The 12,841-nt window shown below is 41.9% G+C and overlaps 1 protein-coding gene across 3 annotated transcripts in view; it reads right to left on the reverse strand.

Annotated features, from left to right (window-relative positions):
* LOC114691802 (ATP-binding cassette sub-family G member 3-like) overlaps positions 1 to 4,858 on the reverse strand; it is a 54,953-nt gene extending 50,095 nt beyond the window's left edge. For all 3 annotated transcript variants that reach the window (XM_037209254.1, XM_037209253.1, XM_028867328.2), the window contains exon 1: positions 4,475 to 4,858. The gene's annotated coding sequence lies outside the window, so the exon portion shown is untranslated. The remainder of the gene's footprint in view (positions 1 to 4,474) is intronic.
* Between the last annotated feature and the right edge of the window lie 7,983 nt (positions 4,859 to 12,841).

Here is a 12,841-nt window from a genome sequence, read left to right on the forward strand (position 1 = left end):
CAAAGGAAACACTGCAAGCATCTTCAAGTGCACTTCCTCTGTGTGCACATCAGCCTTGGGTCAGAAGTGAATACTAAGCCAGCAGCCTGTACCAAAAGTGTTCTGGGGCTGTCCTGCCCAAGAAATGGACTGGAATAAAATTGCTTTTTTTAATATTAAGTCTGAAGTTTTTAGGTGTAGAGAAGCCCTTGGTACTCTTAGGGTAGTTAGTTATAGCTTTACACTTTGAAATAAAACAAAAAGAAATGTCAAGATCCTCGAGATGCAGACAGTTCAAAGAGAATTATTATTCTGTACCTAGTTCATGAGAAAATATGTTGAGATAAATAAGACATAAAGGGAAAAATACACAAGTCCCTAACATAGCCACTGAACTATCTTCTATTTTAAAAATTAATTATATTTCTTTTCAGATCCAGGAGAAACATAAGGTAGTTTTGTTTGCCTAGCATTGGAATGTTTTGTTGATGTGTGCCTGTGATGTCATCATTGGTGTTTACCTGCAAAGAATGAAGCCAGTGTTCCCCTGGGCACTTGACTTCTACCCTCAGAAACAGGAACAGTTTCTGGAGAGCCTTTGCTGAGGAGCCAGGGTTCTAGAGAGAGCTGTGAATGGGGGAAGTTTTTCTAGGATTCTTAGTAATGTCTCAGTTTTCAAAGGCAGGGAACTGGCCTGTGTGACTTCCCATGCTTTGGAGTAAAGCTTCCTAGTTGTACCTGGGCTGATGGTGTAGTTTTCGATCCCTCTGGAGGAGTGTGTGAGGAGCCATTCCAGACACTGTGACAGTCATTCCTTCAGGCTTGCTGTGGAATCACGATTGACATCTGTCTGTCACTCCTTCAAGGTAGGGTTCATAGACGTGTCATGTTAGAGACTCTTTCCTATCTTTTTTTTATTTTATATGTGTATTCTTTTTTATTTTTTTTTTTAGAATTTTATTTGTTTATTACATATACAGTGTTCTGCCTGCATGTATGCCTGCAGGCCAGAAGAGGGCACCAGATCTCATTGTAGATGCTTGTAAGACATCATGTGGTTGCTAGGAATTGAACTCAGGACCTCTGGAAGAGCACCCAGTGCTCTTAACCTCTGAGCCACCTCTACAGCCCTCTTTCCCATCTTGTATGGATAAATTCTGTAATTTCATTTGTGAGACTAGAGGTAGTCTTTGCCATGGTGACTTCATGGCTAAGCAATACAAGTTTAGATTCTATTATTTCTAGACATGATTTAGTTCTGAAAGAATTCACGTGCTGTGCATCTTTAAGTGTTCAGTGTAGATGGATTAATATATGTTTATGCGACTGTGTATTTTACATTCATTTGTAGCCAAAAGTCTTCAGTGAATTTTTAAAGTACAATGTTAGGTGGAATGAGACCTTGGTGGTCTTCATTAACTCAAAAGAAGTGTGAATCCCAGGGTCCTGGGAAGCGAGGGTGTTCTACTACACATGGAAACCTAGACCTCTTTTCCAAAGCTTTGTACTTTTTTTCATGAAATAGATTATTTTTCTCTCTAAAAAAAAATAATAGAAAGAAACATGCTCTTAGAGAACATTAATCTTTAAACTTTACTGTTACTGAAGTTTCTTGGTCCCACCAGGTCCTGCCAGGGTAGCAGCTGTTTTTATAAAATAATGACTCAGAGGTTTAATATTAATTACAAACTTCTGGTCTATGGCTCAGGCTTATTGGTAGCTAGCTAGCTATTACCTCTTAAATTAACCCATTTCTTTTCATCTATATTTTGCCATGTGGCGGTGGCATTGCCGGTCTGCTGGCAACTTGTTCCTTGGGCAGCTGGATGGTATCTCTCCCGACTCCACCTTTCTCTTTCCTGTCTCTCTCCTCAGATTTCCTGCCTGCCTCTAAGCTGCCTTGCCATAGGCCAAAGCAGCTTATTTATTTATTAACCAATGGGACAACATACATCCACAGCATACAGAAAGACATCTCCCAGCACTTTACCAACTATCACTTTGCTGACTTATTTTGTTGTTGTAGTTTATTTCTGAAATTGTATTTTAATTACAACATCTCTCCTTCCCTTTCCTCCCTCCAAACTCTCCCATATAGCCCTCCCTGCTCTCCTTCAAAAGCATGGGCTCCTTCCAAATATAACCTGTTGAGTACATACAATGTTAACTGTCATGGTTTCAGGGCAGACTACACACACACACACACTGAAAAGACCGAGAGAAGCTATGGTAAAGCATCTCTGCATTTAAATAAGCAGGGCAGATTGTGAAAATAAGCTTGCACACCTCTGACTATACCCAGAGAATTCCTCACTGTAAGTCGATGAGGTGTATGATGCTAATTGTACTATAAGAAAGCCCTTCCTCAAGAGAAAAAGTGTGAAGCCAAAGACATCTAGACTATTAATTTTTATTTCACATCCTAAAGTGAGCTGGGCAGTAATCTTTGTGGAGAAGAAATTTTAGTTTTCTTTGTACCAATGTAGCTTGTGTGTGTGTGTGTGTGTGTGTGTGTGTGTGTGTGTGTGTGTGTGTATGTGTGTAAGGTAGGCTTTCCATTTCTTTAATTTCCATCTTAATCCTAATTAATTTCCTCAAGCAGCTGATTCTGAGACTTCTTACTTCATATGGTTTTCATATAAAACCAACCTAAAATGAAAAACAGTCAACAGAATGTCCTGGGTGTCAGGAAACCTGCCCTGAGCTGATCATACACTGTGTTCAAATGCACTGAAATGACACATGGTGCTCCCAAAATGTATGTGATGTGGTATAAGGTAAGTACTTACCAAATACTTAACATGAAATTCACATAACTAATATAAAATCTTGGTTTGTCTTTAAGTAAGACCTGTTTGTTCATCAAGGGTGTCTGTAACAGGGTAAGGAACATAACATCTACAGTTTCCCTTAGCAGAGGCTCTGCTGCTGGCATTATGGGATGGTTCTAGACAGCCTTCCTTTGAGTCTCCTCAACATCCCAAATCAACACACACAAAAGATGGTCCCTCAAAGGCAAAGGCCAGGAGAAGCTTCTCTGAAAAGCCACTATGTTTCCCCTTCTTGTTCCTGAGCTGTGAGACTGATGGGGACCCTCTTGTTATGGTCTCAAGAATTCAACTTAGGTTCTGCTCCTGCAGAATTCCTGGGTTCCATTCCCAGCTTCCACATGGGGACTTCCAGCTATCTGCAACTCCAGTTCCAGGGGATCCAGTGCCCTTTCTGGCCTCCATGGGCACCAGGTATCCAAGCAGTGCCCTTACATACATGCAAGCAAAGCACTCATACACAGTAAATAAAAATGAATAAATCACTTAAAATGTAACTCAATTCAGCTTCGAGGGCCCCTAAATGTATTTATGTCGATTCCGATGTTCTTTCTCACAACAATTCTCCATTCTAGTTTGTATTTTATTTTACTCTCATCCTTCCAAATGTTCCACAGATCCTTAGACACAGTTATGTGCAGAAAAGGTTCTACATGTGTGTGCATTTTAACACAGGTTGATTGAAGAGAATGCACTGTTGGAGAGGCCTGTGTTAACACCACAGGAAGGGCTCTTCTGTGCAAATGCCCAGGCCTGGACACATGGTGCTCAATAAATATGTGTGACTGTTAAACTTTCTGTGTGTGTAAAACTAGACTAGTGATTACATTTCTGGTGTTACACAAGAAAAGAAGATAGCATTATAGATACACAGTCACCGAAAGGTATACAATCTAGTTATTTTGGCCTTTAATTTTTCTGTTCAAAGTTTTTCCGCACTATTTGAGTAAGAGTTGTAAGAAGTTATTGAATATGTATAGCAAACTAGAGATTTTTGAACAAATTTTAAATCATGAGATAAAGAAAAAAAATAAATTGTTCTACATGAACTATGAACCAAAGGCTGAGGGGCCCCCAGCTGGATCAGGCCCTCTGAATAGGTGTGACAGTTGATTGGCTTGATCTGTTTGGGAGGCATCTAGGCAGTGGTACTGAGTCCTGTGCTCATTGCATGAGTTGGCTGTTTGAAACCTGGAGCTTATGCAGGGACACTTGGCTCAGTCTGGGAGGAGGGGACTGGACCTCCCTGGACTGAGTCTACCAGGTTGATCACAGTCCTCAAGGGAGGCTTTGCCCTGGAGGAGGTGGGAATGGGGGTGGGCTGGGGGTAAGGAGAGGGGGTGGGAGGGGGAGAACAGAGGAACCTGTGGCTGATATGTAGAACTGAATGATATTGTAAAATAAAATAAAAGGGAAAAAAAAAGAATAAATTGTTCTGGTTCCTAAAATACCAGTGCTAACAAATTCCTTTTGCACTGCTTGACAAAACTTTACCCATTCAACATCAACTTTATTTACCTTCACACATTTGGAGATCAGAGGTTGTACATCCTCAACCCACCCTAAACACCATACCCTCTGCAGACAGATGACATGGCCAGTAGTCTGCATTTCACACTTGAAATGAAGCTGCAAAGGATTTCCCAGCCCTGCCTGCCCACACTCACCAGGGTCAGATGCAGGGGCCCAGTCTGCTTGTGCACAGGACAGGAGGAGAGCTGCAACTTCTCCCCAAGGCTCTGGCTTCTGCCCCTCAGCGTCCTGGAGCCTCTGCTTCTGGGCCACCTTTGCAGCCCTCCTTCAGAGGCCGCGACCTGGGCGGCTCCCAAAGAGGAAAGGAAGTAGCCTGCCGGGACACCACGGGGTGGGATCAGGGGGCATGGGAAAGGAACACCGTGGGGGAGGGGCCCTGTGGGTCCCTGGGTTTGGGGCTCCCCAGCTCAGGGCGAGCTTCCAGAGAGCTGGGCAGTCTGCACAGCGCCTCAGGTCGGGCCCACACTGGAGCTGAGGTGCTGAAAGAATCCCAATGGCGACAAAAAGAAAGTAACGGTTTGGGGCGGGTTGGGGGGGGGCGTGTTTAGCAGATGTGAGAAAAGAAACAGGAAGTGAATATATGCTTAACACAGAAAGGGACAAACACGGGGGGGGGGGGGGTCAGGACAGCCCAGGATATGGCTTGTTAAGCGCCCAGGTTGTCAATGTAAATTGATTTATAGTTTCATTTTATATCTCAAGAGACCAATTGAGAAATAGTTCACTGTTCACGATTGTAATCCCTATAACCGAGAGACTGAGGCAGGAGGATTTGTGGTTTGGGTGCCTTAGCTAAATATTGAACTCCATCCCTAGAGAACAGGAAGAGGGGAGGGGGGACTAAGTGTAGACTGTGACCCTGCAGTCAGATGGTGCAGTGTGTGCAGTACAGGACACTTCCAAAATCTCAAAGTTCAATGTTGAAAACAAGTCAGGTTCATACTCTAATAGTCTCTGTAACATTCCAGCATGAAGCGGGGAGGGTCACAGGAGCCTCCCTCTCCAGCGGAGGAGCTATGGACAGTTGATGACTGCCAGGAGAGGGAAAGTCGGTTTTCTTCAGGAGTGTGGTCCTTGGTGTGTTGACTATCCAGGGGATGATTCTACTCCATGTGTACATGGGCAGCACTGACTGGACTCGGTGGTCACTGAAGAAGGGGAGGGAGAGAAATGGGGAGGGAGGGAAGGAAGGAAGGAGGGAGGGAGGGAGGAAGAAGTTGTTGGGAGGGGGACTTCGGGGTGAATTCTGTTGTAAGGTAGCAGTGGAGGGTGAGTGAGGCTGAGTATGATTAAAATACATCCTATGTATGAAGTTCTCAAAATTGTTAAAGAATAAAAATTGTGAAAGTTTTTGATAAAGTTAACTTTTATCAGAGTACAAGATACACACAGAGAAAGTGCAGGCTGGGCAGTGGCCCGACTCTGTAGGCATGAGGACCTGAGTTCAAATCCCCAGCACCAGGTGAAAATCCTGGTAGTGGGAGGGGGAGCCAGGGGCATCCCTGGCACTTGCTGACCAGCCATTCTGACTGAATCAGAAATCCCTGGTTCATACCCCAGGTTCAGTGTGAGAGTGAGGATAACTCTATTGTTGACCTCCACAGGGATGCACACCCACATACAGCCACACATGCACATACATACAAAATCACAGAAAATCTGACTAGACAGCTTGATGTATATTCACAATGTGACATATTGTATTAGTGAAACTCAGATTTTTTTATAGAACATTTCGAGTATTTAGAAGGAGGAGGCCCAAGGTTTGCAAGTTGAAGGACAGCCTGTGCTACATAAAGGTTGCTGGCCAGCCTGGGCTACAAAGTGAAACTGCTTCTGCCCTCTACCTTGAAAACAAAAGAGCAGAAAGAAAAGAGAAGATGGAGGAATGGAGAAGGACAGAGGAGGGAGAGGGATAGAGCAGCAGTGAGACACACAGGAAAGACAGAGGACCACAGGGCTTCCCTCAAGCTCCATCATGGCCGCCCTTTCCAAAGGTCACCATATTCTTCCTTCTGTGTGTTTGTTGTCTACTTCTAGTTAGTTTTTACTTCTATTGTGTAGTAGTGCTGGTACCTAACCCAGGGCTCCAGGCCTGCCCCAGGTGTGCCAGAGTCACATCCCCAACTCCAAGGATTTGATAACTATGTAATCAAATTTCTGGGTGATTCTCTTCAACCCCTAATCCTAACCTGGCCTTACTCTAAACCCAAGTGGATCTGGGACACCTGCCCTACACTTCTGTGACACCTGGAGTTTCCAGGGTCAACAACTAATAAGGAGGGATCCCACATCTGTGCTAGAATTTTTGTTTAAGAACCCATGACTCTGGGAGCAGCATTATCCACTCATACATGTCACCACCGTTCAAACTCAGTTGTAAAATTCTTCTTGTTTAATTGACTTAAAAATTATACATTTTCACATGGCCTTCTCACACAGATCTTGATTCAGATGAACTTCTCTCCACTTCCTTCCTCCTCCCTCACCCCCATGTGAACCTTTATACTCTAGTGTTCCCTCTCATATAACCTACATTTACTGTCCTGCCCAGCAATGGCCTTTCACACTTCCTGCCTTCTGCAGGCATCTGACTTAAACACACAATCTAAAAATTTCAAGGTAGGACAAACATTTGAGAGAGAACATTGGTCTTCCTAGGACTGGATTACCTCACTTGGCATAATGTTTTCAAATTCCATCCATTTTCCTACAAATTTCATTTTCTTTACAACTGAATACAATTCTATCGCACACTTGTACTGAAGTGACTAAGGCAAAGCCATCCTGTCCTGATTCCATTTTGGTCTCCTCAGACACTTCTCAGTCCTTCACCCAACAACAATGATCACTGCGTGGAAACACATTTGGGACTCCCATGACCACCATGGTCCAGATTTATTAACCAAAATAATTAGTGATATAAGAACTTAAACTAAAATAACCAAAGAAAGTGTAAGTCAAAATTAATTGTCATGTTGCGTCTGAAATATCCATGATCTGTCAAAACAAATGATGCAAAGTAACTTTGCCTCTCATCCAATATCAATGAAATTGTAGGTTTTGCCTTTAAAATGCTGTACCTCTGACCTTCTGCAGCAGGAGACTTTGAACCCATTCTTGGTCAATGGCCAAAACTAAAGGACTTTATAAACCTAATTGTCTACAATAGTGTGGTGGTCTGTATCTTCCTCACATGGATTATTTCAGTGCTACATTTCCATTAAGTTCATCACTTCTGCCATCTTATCACTGGACATCTAGACAATTTCCATTTCCTCTAGTATCTAGAGCAGCAATGAGCACAGAGGGGCAAGTTTCTCTGTAAGGGGAGACAGAGTCCTTTGGATTATGTGGGGGGAGAAAATCCTCACTAGCTACCACCTTGAAAGAGGAATAATAGCCAGAATACAGAAGAACCTGAAAACATCAAGAAAGCAAATGATACAATAGGCTACGGAAATAAACAGAGAGTTCTCAACAGAAGAAACACGAAAAAAAGAAAGAAAAAAAAAAAGAAACAAAACTCAATGGTTAATAAATATTTTTTAAAGTGCTCAAATCCTTATCCATTGGGGATTTGTAAATTACTTGATTTGAGGTCTGTTTCACTTCAATCAAAATGGATATCATTGAGAAAACAATTGGCACCAAAGATGGTGAGGATGTGAGGGAGGGGAAGCCCTTCCTCTCTGTTGGTGGAAGTGTAAACCAATACAGGTGCTGTAGAAATCAGGGAGGAAATATCTCAGGGACTGAAAATACAACTACCATATAAGTTAGTTTATTCTGGTCCCTAGTTCTATTCCATTGATTTACACATCTATATCTGTGCCATTACTGTACTGTTTTGAATACTATGGCTCCATTGTATATCTTGAAATCAAGCATGATGATACCTGTAGCATAATTCTAAGATGTTTGTCTATTTCTATGAAAAATGGTAGAATTTTTGTGGAGATTATATTGAACCTATAGACTTTTTTTTTTTTTCTCAAAAAGCGATTTTCAAAATAGCGCTTTTTCCAGTCTGCATGCATTAAAGGTCTTCTTTCTGGGATCTTTCTCAATTCCTTTGTCAGTTTTGAAGTTTTTATTGTGGGGATCATTCTTTTCCTTGGTTAGGTTTCTTGCAAGGTGTTTTGTTGCTTTTGAGGCTGCTGTGGTTCATATTGTCTCCTTGACTTCTTTCCCAATCCATTTGTCATTGATTATAGGACAGCTACTGATTTTTGTTGTTAATTTTATGTCCTAGCACTTTACTGAAGGTGTTCATTAGCTCTAAGAATTTTCTGGTGGAGTCTTTAGTCTGTTCTGTGTGGGCTCCCGTTATCTGCACATAAGGACACTTTGACTTCTCCCTTCCTGTTTGTCTCTGTCTTTCTCTTGTCTTACTGCTTTAGCTAAGATCTCAAGCAGTGTATTGAACAGGAGTGGAGAGTGTAGACTGCCCGGGCTTATTCCTGATCTTGGTAGAAATGCCTTGAGTTTTTCTCCCCTTATCATGATGTTGGCTGCAGGTCATTAAATCTGTATCATTCTGAGATGTGTTTCCTCCATTCATATTCTTTGGGATTGTTTTTATGAAAGGATATTGGATTTTTGTCAAGGTCCTTTCCTACATCTATTGAAATGATCATGTGATTTTTGACCTTGAGTTTATTTATGTGGTGTATTACTTTATTGATTTGTATATGTGGAACCATCTCTGTGTCTCTAGAATGAAGCCAGCTCAATCATGATGAAAGACTGTTTTCATGTGTTCTTGAAATCAGTTTGCAGGTATTTTATCAAGAATGTGTCTATGGTCACCCATCATTTGATATTGTTGTGCCTTTGTCTGGTTTTGGTATCAGGGTAACACTAGTTTCATAAAATGACATGGGGAGAATTCCTTCCTTCTCTACTTTAGGAAATCTCTTGAGAAAAGGTACTGTTCTACTTTGAAGGCCTTGTAGAATTCTACAGACTCAATCTGAGCCTCGACTTTTGGAGCTGGTTATTACAACTTCTATCCCATTTATATTCTTTATCTCCTCTGTGTATAACTTTGTTAGGTCATAAATGTCTAGAAATTCATTAATAACTTTTGGATTTTTCCTAGTTAGGAGAATATGTTTATAAGACATGTCTTTATGATTTTCTGAATTTAATTGGTATCTGAAATAATATCTCCTCTTTGTCTATAATTTTATTAATTTTAATTGTCTCTCCTTTTCTTTTGGCTAGTTGGGCTAAGGGGTCATTGACCTTGCTTATCTTTTCAAACAACCAGTTCTTTATTTCACTGTTTGCTGTTGTAGTATTTTATTTTCTGTTTCATTTCCTTCATTTCTACCCTGATCTTGTTTCTTTACATCTGTTTCTGCTGGGCTTGATGTGTCCTTGTTTGCCCAAGGACATAAAAGGTGAATAATCAAACATTACTTTAAAAATGAAGACAGAGGAAAGCATATAGCAAGGCAAGGGGGATTCAGAGTTTAGACCAAATGTCATGTCAACAGCATCTAACCATGTCCCACATGGATAACCTACAATGTATTCCCAGATAATGACTTTTTCACTATATCAACATTACCTCATAATTGGGAGAATGAAACTCAACTCTGACCTGGTTATAGTCAGTTGAATTTTCCAAGTCCTTATATTTAACAGTTTTTGCTAAAACTGATATCACATTAAATAAATGAGTCTTTATTACAAGAAACTAATGAAAATCTATCGCAATTCTTAGTGAGCTTTTCCTCAGGGCCCAGTGAGGAATGGAAGGGGATGATAATCAGCAGGCAACTCTAGACACCCAACACCTGTTGATACAGGTTCCTGAGTGTGTCTTTCACCTCCTCTGCAGACTCCAAGGATAAACATTGTGGAGGCACTTACTCCATTCCTCCACTCTATATTAGAGGATTCTGAAAGTGATTGACAAGGTCAGGACCACAGAAGGCCACAGAGTCACGACAGGACACACAGGGATCACTTCCTCCCAATGCTGAGGCTGTTGGGAGGTTCTGCTTTCAGTGTTGCTCTCCTGGGATTTCGGTTCTCACACCTGCTCTCCAGCCAATCAGCCAGGAAAGAAGGACAGGACAGCTGAGGGGAGGGAGGGAGAGAGAGGTGGCATACCTGCTGGGAGCACAGGGCAACCTGGTGCAGAAGGTTTTCTCTTTCCTCCTTTACACATGTTCTGGGATCAAACCAGGCTTTTGCAGCACATGGCTTTACCACTGAGTTACCTCAACAGCTCTGGGTTTATTTTGCTTTTGTTTTTGTTTTGTTTTTTCTTAAAACTTATGGTCTTTTAGGACTCCAAGCTCTTCTGGCTTTCAAAACTTCCAAAGTCCCCATTGAGAAATCAGCCATTACTCTAGTGGATTTTCCTTCGTATGTGACTTGTGTTTATTCTCTTGCAGCTTAAGGTGCACTCTCTTTGTTGTGTGTACTTTAACTATGAGAGGCTGTCGGGAGTCTCTTTTCTGGCCTTGTCTCTTTGGTTTTCTGTGTACTTCTTGTGTTTGTATGGGCATGTCTTTCCTTAGTGTGGGGCTGGAGAGATAGATGGCTCACTGCTAAGAGCATTGGCTGCTCTTCCAGGGGTCCTGAGTTCAATTTCCAGCAACTGCATGGTAGAACACAACCATCTATAATGGGATCTATTCCCTCTTCTGGCATGCAGGTGTAAATGCAGACAGGGCACTCATATACATAAAATACAAGAATAAATAAATAGTTTTAAAACACTTTTTAAAAAGAAGTTCCTGTAAAAATATTTCCCTGAAATAGTAAACGTCTATAATTAGGGTGTTACGTACTATGAGTTTTCCAGAAAACATTGGCTTTCCTTATTCATGCACAAATGCAATATTTACAAAGTAGAGAACATCAGACAGGGGTTTAACTGGGGTCACTGTGCTAAATTCCTGAGGATCCCAAAGCTCTCACGTCAGAAATAAGATGTCTGAGCTGAATGTCTATGAGCTCACTTGAAGTTTAGATTAAACCTGGGCCTCCTCCCCAGATAACAAATGGCACCCAGTCTCTTATCTTCTACACTATTGCAAGATCAACATGCTTCCCCCACAGTGAGACATCCTCCTAGACTGGGGAGAGGTCAAGGCTACCCTATGTGTGGGACTACTTTGGAAGTTATGTGTCCTTAGAATCAAGCTGCAGTTTTAGCTCATGATAGAAGAAACTAATTCACCACAGCATTCATGGAAAACCAAATACTACCTCTCTGCCAAACAAACGTAGAAATAAGATGGTTCCTTATGACATACTGCAATACCCATGGTTCAGGGCTTTGTTCAATCCATATAAGAGAAGCTTTCTCTTACAGTAGATGGAAACTGACACAGAGTTCCACAACTGGACAATGTACAGAGCAAGAGACTTTGGAACACTCAGTACTAAATGGATGTCTTCATCAAACCCCTCACCTCAGAATTCAGGGAGCTATGTAGAAGAGGAAGCAGGGAAAGTGTAAGACCCAGAGATGATGGATGACTCCAAGGACTCAGTATCCTCCAGACACAGCAGGAGTGACACACAGAAAAACTCACAGAGACCATGGCAGCACTAACGAGGCCTGCACAGGTTCAAGCCAGACAGGGGGCAGTGGACACTGGTCCCCACCCCCACCAAGAAGCTATCTGTACTTGACACCCACTTGCAAAGGAAAAATTAGTTTTCTCCAGTGGATACAAACCACACGTAAGGGTAGGCCGCATGCTCAGCAGTGGATGGTCAACACAAACGAACCCAATGGTGTCTTTGTGCTTTTTGTCTGATATTGCTTTGTGTGAGTGTTTGTTATATTATTGGACATTTTGTTTATTATGGTTTCTGATTTTATGTTTTTATAGTGTGTGTGTGTGTGTGTGTGTGTGTGTGTGTGTGTGTGTGTGTGTGTGTTTATTATGGTTTTGTTTGTTTGCTTGCTTTTGTTTGTTTTCTAAAAACAGAGAGGAAGAAAAGTCATGGGTTTGTGGGTGGGGAGATAGGCAGGAGCTGGGAGGAATTGGGGAACAGGAAAGCTTGATCAGAATATGTTATATGGGCCAGGCGGTGGTGGCCCACGCCTTTAATCCCAGCACTCAGGAGGCAGAGGCAGGCGGATCTCTGTGAGTTCGAGGCCAGCCTGGGCTACCAAGTGAGTTCCAGGAAAAGGCGCAAAGCTACACAGAGAAACCCTGTCTCAAAAAACCAAAAAAAAAAAAAAAAGAATATGTTTTTTTTCAATAAAAGTATTTTTTAAAATATAAAGAAAGTACTACAATTTTCAATGAGCCTGATGAGCTTCACGATGTAATCTCAGCTCCCCTCACAGAGTGTTCTGAGTTTTCTATTTATGCACCTGTAGAGAAGATGATCAAAGAGACATGGAAAATGGTTACAGACTCAGAAGCGCAGAGGTGGTTTACCTGCAAGGTGGGTGGCAGCCATGATCAGTTGTAAGACTTTACTCCACTTTGCTAACAAGTCAGAGCACAGGCTTCATT

The sequence above is a fragment of the Peromyscus leucopus genome, chromosome 10 (assembly GCF_004664715.2).
Source record: "Peromyscus leucopus breed LL Stock chromosome 10, UCI_PerLeu_2.1, whole genome shotgun sequence".
Lineage (NCBI taxonomy): Eukaryota > Metazoa > Chordata > Mammalia > Rodentia > Cricetidae > Peromyscus > Peromyscus leucopus.